This window comes from Callithrix jacchus, chromosome 1 (genome assembly GCF_049354715.1).
Source record: "Callithrix jacchus isolate 240 chromosome 1, calJac240_pri, whole genome shotgun sequence".
Classification (NCBI taxonomy): domain Eukaryota; kingdom Metazoa; phylum Chordata; class Mammalia; order Primates; family Cebidae; genus Callithrix; species Callithrix jacchus.
In genome coordinates, this window is record NC_133502.1 from 183,909,227 (window position 1) to 183,915,511 (window position 6,285).

Sequence of the window (6,285 nt, forward strand, 5' to 3'; positions counted from 1 at the left end):
ACACACACATTCGTTTAGCCATTCATGCAGTTTTCAGATGCTTAATGTGCATCTACCATGTGCCAAGCAGCTTCATAATAAACACATATTTATTCATAAATCCATAAAGCCATGCATCTGTAAACTGCAAAGCTTCAACCTGATAGATCGCTTGGGGTTTGCAGGGACAGCTCTTCCAGTGTCACCAGGAGTCTCTGAGATGGCGGGAAACGCTTCCTGTGGGGGCGGTGCATTTGAGCTCCACGTAGGGAAGGCCCAGGGCAGCTCTAAGCTGAGTGCAGAGTCCCAGGTCCCAAAAATAGTGAGGTCACACCAGCATCAGTGACGTCAGCAGGCCAGCAGCAGGCCCTTAGCCACGGAGGTTCAGATAGCGTGGACTGTGGGTCCCATGGCCCCAGAGTCAGCCGGGCGCCCTCTGGCTTGGCCTCGGGATGACCAGTGACATTCGGTGCAGCTGAGGCAGCAGTTCACCCTACAATGAAATATTCACAGCTGCTGGCACAGCCCAGCCCTGAAATAGAATTTGCAGAAGAAAAAGAGCCATCAGGCATTTGATCGTTATGTTAATGATGCTTTATTTGGAAGCAAACTCCATCTGACGCTGTCCCAGCCAGCAAGAGTCAGGGCCCGGCCAACCTGTGCCTCGGGCTGCAGGGGCAGCCGCATCCCGGAGGCACCAGTGGGGGACATGCCTGGGGAAGGCACGGGCCTGGCTCGAGATCATGGCCTATGGCCCCCCGCCTCGGAGGAGCCCATGAGATATGATGGCATCCTGATGTTTGCCAGAAAGCGTCCTTTTAAGCAGAAAGCAAGCAACGGCCCTGCGTGGAGGCTCTGCAGATCCAGTCTGGCTGAGCAGGAGCTAGACAAACTCCCCTCCCCTAAGCAGCCTCTTCCATGGAAACACTGCCCCTCCTGCCTTCAGCCCCTCCTGCCTTCGGCCCCTCCTGCCTTCAGCTCCCCTTGCCGCCAAGGCTGCCACCGGTCAGTGTCCTCCAGGGTGGTAGGCAGCCCAGGGGCACCCCCCCCAGGAGCCTCTCAAGCTGACTTTCCGGGCTACCCCGGCTAAGCCCTGCCTCCTGTTCTCCAGCGGGCCCCTGTCCGGGGCAAAGGTGTCACAGCTCTGGCAAGGCCTGGCTCTTCCTGCAGTGCCAAGGACGTCCCCCTGCTTCTCAGCCCAGCCTTCCCGGCTGGGTCTGCTCTTGGCCAGTGGCCGGTGCCCCTCCGGAAGGGCTGCCTCCCACTTACATGCCCCTCTGAGTTGTTTTTCGGAAGTAATTTCCATGTAATGAGAACACAGGGAAATCTCATTATTTCAGACACCACTAATTAGGGGTTTTCGATCAGCGTGTCCAGGGCCGGCAGAAGCTGACATTTGCTTTCTCCACAGACACTGCAAATTAACAGGCAGAAAGATTGCCGGGACCTTTACAAAGCCCGAGGCAGCTCCTGCAGCCGCTGTCAGAAGGCGCCCTGCTTCACCAGGCATGCTGATTCCATGTCTCTCCCTATGGCCTAGGGGAGACCTGCAAAGGGTGGGCGACCAGCGGCAGCACTGCAGGCCTGTGGGTGTTCCACCTCCGGAGGCCCCAAAGCAGCCATGAAAGGCCCTGCTAGTTTTACTCCCATTTCACAGGGAAAGAAACAGGGCTCAGAGAGGTCACAGCTCTTCCCAGATGGCAGTGATTACATAACAGGGACATGCCCAAGGCCACCCAGCCCCACTGACTCCAGGGTCCTGGCAACTTCCCCCAGGGATGGTGGGTGGAGAGGAGGGGTTGCCAGCAAAAATCAGGGCCCGTGGAGAGCAGTCCCCTCCCCTGGGCTGCCATCCCCATCAGGCATGGGCTCAGTGGCCCCCAAGCTCCCTGGGCTGCCTTCCCCTTCAGGCATGGGCTCAGTGGCCCCCAAGCTCCCTGGGCTGCCTTCCCCTTCAGGCATGGGCTCAGTGGCCCCCAAGCTCCCTGGGCTGCCGTCCCCATCAGGCATGGGCTCAGTGGCTCCCAAGCTCCCTTTTCCAGCTCTGCCAGACCCCATCCCACCAGGGAGACGTGGGGGTCTGAGCAAAGGGACCCTTCTACTTTGTGAACTTAGAGGTCCATAAAGGTCAACAGGCCAGGGCATTGAGGCCTGTTTTGTTTGTTTTTTTTTTTTTGCAGAATTTCAAAGTTTTATGGCAACTTTTACAGAAATCACAGAAAAGAGACAGCAACTGATGCTGATGAGCTGGGGGGAGAAGGAGAGTGGGTAACAGGTCTGGGAGGTTGGGGCTGAGCACAACAGGATGATAGAATGCTGAAAACCTGTGGGAAGCAGAAAGTTATGGGGATAGCTGGGTCGTCCTAGGGGCCCAAGGAGTGGGTGGCACTGCCCAAATGTGTCCTTTGGGCAAGAAATATCAACAGTAAGAAAATGCAGATGGCCTACCAAAGATGGATGGCCTCCAAAGTTAAAAATGCCCACCCAGATCCCTTGGCCCAATCCCATCCCCCCACCCACCCCCGCCCCCATCAGGCAGAGATATGGCAGCATTTGCTGGCTTGTAGCATTGGTCTTCTGGGACCCTCGGTCTCCTCTTCGAGGGTCCTGCCTGGATTTGCTGGCACCGAGGGCAAAATGAACCTTCCAGATTGTCAGGGGAAATCAGCTGACTCCCTTTGATTCCCGGCCTCCTCCCCAAAGCTGGTTCTCACGGCTGAGGGAGTTTGCTGCCCTCTCAAAAGTTAAGTCTGTCACCTCCACGTGGGGGTGGAGAGTGCCAGGTGAGTGGAGGCCCAGGCATCCTGCCAGGAGAGAGCCCTGGGCAGTGGCAGCCCCGGAAGCCGCAGAGCAGGAGCTGCTGCTGGGTGTCCAGAGCCAGGCTTTCCACCCCTGCACTGCCCACGATGACGCCGAAGCAGAGGACCCAGAGGGAGAAAACGCCCCTTAGGAGAAGCGGGCAGGGACCAGGGAGCCTGGGAGGGAGTTCAGACAGGGAGGAGGAGAGCCTGCTGGGAGCATTTCCTGAAACTTCCAGCTCCTCCTCCCCTCAGTCTTTCCCAGGGCTGAGGCCATCCCTGGGCAGCCACCTCCCTGCAGCGCCAGGCCCGCTCTGCCCACCCTTACTCATTCCTCCTGTCTGGTGCTTGAGGACGTGGCGTCTGGAAAGTCTGTCCGACCCCAGGTGAGTACACAGTGAAGGGGCCATGTCAGTGGGGAGGCAGAGGTCTGGGGAAAGTGGTGCTGCCCCAGGACGAGCTGCTGGGAAGGAGGCAGGGGTGAGGCCCTGTGCAGAACCTTCCCCCACCACAGGCGTCCCAGAAGGGCATGGTCGTGCCCTCGGATGCCACAACTGTGCCCACAGAAGCCTCACCTTCCTCCCAGCTGCAGGTGAGTCTGCAGCCTGGGTCCCATGGGTGAGGCCCCAAGGAGCTGTGGAGGCCACTATGGTTGACCCCAGTGCAGCCCCACAGCCACCTGCCCAGAGACCATCAGCAACTCCTCAGGGAGGGGAGGTGGGGGCGGGGCGGAGCTAGCAGAGCTTGGTGCCTTGGGGTCCTCTTTCCTCCTCAGGTATTTCTTATCACCTGGTGCACTTGTCTAGACCCAGCGCTCATCAGTGCCCAGCAGCACCCAGGGACACACCCAGACATGTGGGAGCAGCAGGGCCTGGCTGGAGGACTGGGCTCCCAGGACTGGGGTCTTGTTGGGAGGGTGCAGGGAAGGAGAGGGAGGCGCCGTTTGGACTGGAAGGAGGGTGGAAGGGTGGGGCTGCATGAGAAGGGGCCTTGGAGATGGAAGCTAGCCCTGCCCACCACAAGGGCGGGGAAGGTGGAGTGGAGCCAGCATCCTCTGCCAGCACCTGGACTCCTTGCCATGAGCGCTGCTGCAGGCCTGTGTGCCAGAGGCCTGCGGCTTCACGGACGCCCACTCCCTCCGTTAAAGGTTGGCCTGAGTCTGTCTGTACTGGCAGCTTCCACAACGCCCACTCAGACCCCACCAACGCACCCTGCCCACAAGAACCCAGGTCACTCCCGCTTGGTGATCGCGGACGAACTTGCCAGTGTCACGCTGGTCCAGTCCCAGGTATAGCCCAAGCCCTGTGTCTGGGAGTCAGTGGCTTCGCAGCAGACACCATGGGGTGTGCACCCCAAACCACCGCAGTTTGTCACATGGGGGGACCCGGAGGTCTCCTCTCTCTCTCCCCCCAACCCCAGGCTGTCTTCTCTCAACTAGGTGGTTCCATCTGGACTCCAGCCCACCTCTGTGCACAGGACGCAGGAGCTCTGGCTGCCCACCTCTCTGTGAAGGGTGATCACGGTGATGTATTTGATCTTCTGGCAGCAATTTAATCGAATCTGGAAATCTGGGCGGGTACCTGGTTCCAGACTCATCCCCTGTTGCTAGGAAACCCAACTCCTGCAGATCCCACCCTGCTCCATCCAGAGACAGTGGGACAGACCCTCCCACAGCTGAAGCAGGGCTGGGAATGCTGGAGACGGCTGGGAACAGCAGTGGCCTTTGCACTGGCTAACTTCACCACAGAGCTCCCACGGGTGCCGGAAAATAGGCTGTGGGGGTACTGCCCTCCCTGCGAGCCCTCCCAGGTGCTGCAGGTCCACCCCGGCCCTCGCCCCCCGCTCCCCCTCCACTTCTTGCACCCCCTTTACCCATGCTCTCCCTCCCCTCCTCCACCTACTTCCACAGAATCTGTCTCTCCTGCTCCAGGTCACTTAGAAGCCTGTGGCGCGTCCCTCGGTACCTCTCCACCTGCACACCATAAACACCCGCAGTGCGGGGCCATGGCTGTCTCTCCCTGGTGTCCCAGCACCTGCAGGCTAGTGGCTCTTCAGACTCCTTGCACCCCAGTGGGGTGCGGGGGGGCTGGTGGAAAGTGAGCCCTGTGGCTCCTAGAGAAATGGTGAGCAGCAGGCAGAGTTCCACAAGGGTCCCCCAACCCAGCTGACCTCACCAGGTCATTCACACAAGAATGTGGGGCCAATGGGTTTCTGCCAGGCGTACCAGGGCTGAGGGCACACCTGGGTCCTCACAGCCCCCACGGTCCAGGGATGGCAGAGTCCTCCTTCCCAGAACAGCCAGCCCTTTGCCATTTCCATGTTTTTCATTTCAATAATTCTTGCAGCCCATGTTGTGTAAATAAAATTATTCTTCCCAAAAAAATCATTAGCAGGGCCCGACACTAATCCCCCTGCAATCTGTGTAATTAACTGCAGTAACATAGGGCATTAAAGGACCGGTTTGCTAATCACCACTCCTCTGCTCCACGCACCTAATTAAATCTCCTTCCTGTTTATCCACTTACAGGATCCTCTGCAAAGATACCAGCGCCGGGCACGCTGCTGTCATAAATCTCTGTGTAATTTCAGAGTGTGCAGTCCCACTCTGGTTGTTGGCGTTCCATGCCCATGGCTGAGCCCTCCACCCCTGCAGCCACATCTCCCCATGACTTGGCTGAGCCTGACTCTGTGGAAAGCACCCTGTGGGCCCCTCCAGAGTGGGAGGGCAGGATGCTGCAGTGTGGGCGAGGCAGGCTCGGGAAGGTGCCACTGCAGGAGCCCATCTCCAGTACCCCAGCCCCACAGCCTTCTCGGTTCCTACACCTTTGTCATGCAGCCGCTTACACTGGAGCCTTTCACATGGTCCCACCCCAACGCCTGGCTTCATGAGGGGGGTCTGGGGTCCCTGGGCCGTTCCTCAGACTCATGGCTGTCCAGTCCCCATTACACGGGGCCAACGAGGCTGCAGGCAATGATGTTGGCCTGCCACTAAAGAGCTGGCCAGTGGTCCCACGTGCCGTTACAGGTGTCCTTGTAAGAGGAGAAGCACGAGCTTTCACACCGAAGAGACCATAAGAACACAGAGCAGAGGCTGGAGGAGGGCCTGGAGGAGGCAGGAAGGGGCCTCCCGCAGAGCCTTCAAAGGGAGGGGGCCCCACCCCTTGATTTTGGACCTTGGCTGGTGGAACGGGGAGAGCATGCATTTCTGCTATTGTGAGCCTCCAGTCCATGGCAATTTGTTACTGCAGCCCCAGGACACAAAAAAGCCACTAAATCAGAATCTGAATTGGGAAGAGACCCCCAGGTAAAGCGATGCCTGAAGTCTGGGACGCTCTGGGCTACACACTGTCTGGAGCCTGGGTCATGTCGGCCCAGCAAGACCTGAGTGTGAAGGATGATCACACTGATGAGCAGGAAGACTCCTTCAGGTTAAACTGACCACGTGGTGGCCTCTCTCCCCACATTGGTCCTTCTAATCCTCCCACCCCACGGGAGCTGTCCTGCCATC

General features: G+C 58.8%; 1 long non-coding RNA gene across 1 annotated transcript; it reads left to right on the forward strand.

Annotated features, from left to right (window-relative positions):
* Window positions 1-2,968: 2,968 nt before the first annotated feature.
* LOC108593558 (uncharacterized) lies at window positions 2,969-5,251 on the forward strand. The gene is made up of 3 exons (XR_013527290.1): window positions 2,969-3,163; window positions 3,925-4,065; window positions 4,216-5,251. It is a non-coding gene; the product is annotated as an uncharacterized LOC108593558 (long non-coding RNA).
* Window positions 5,252-6,285: the final 1,034 nt, after the last annotated feature.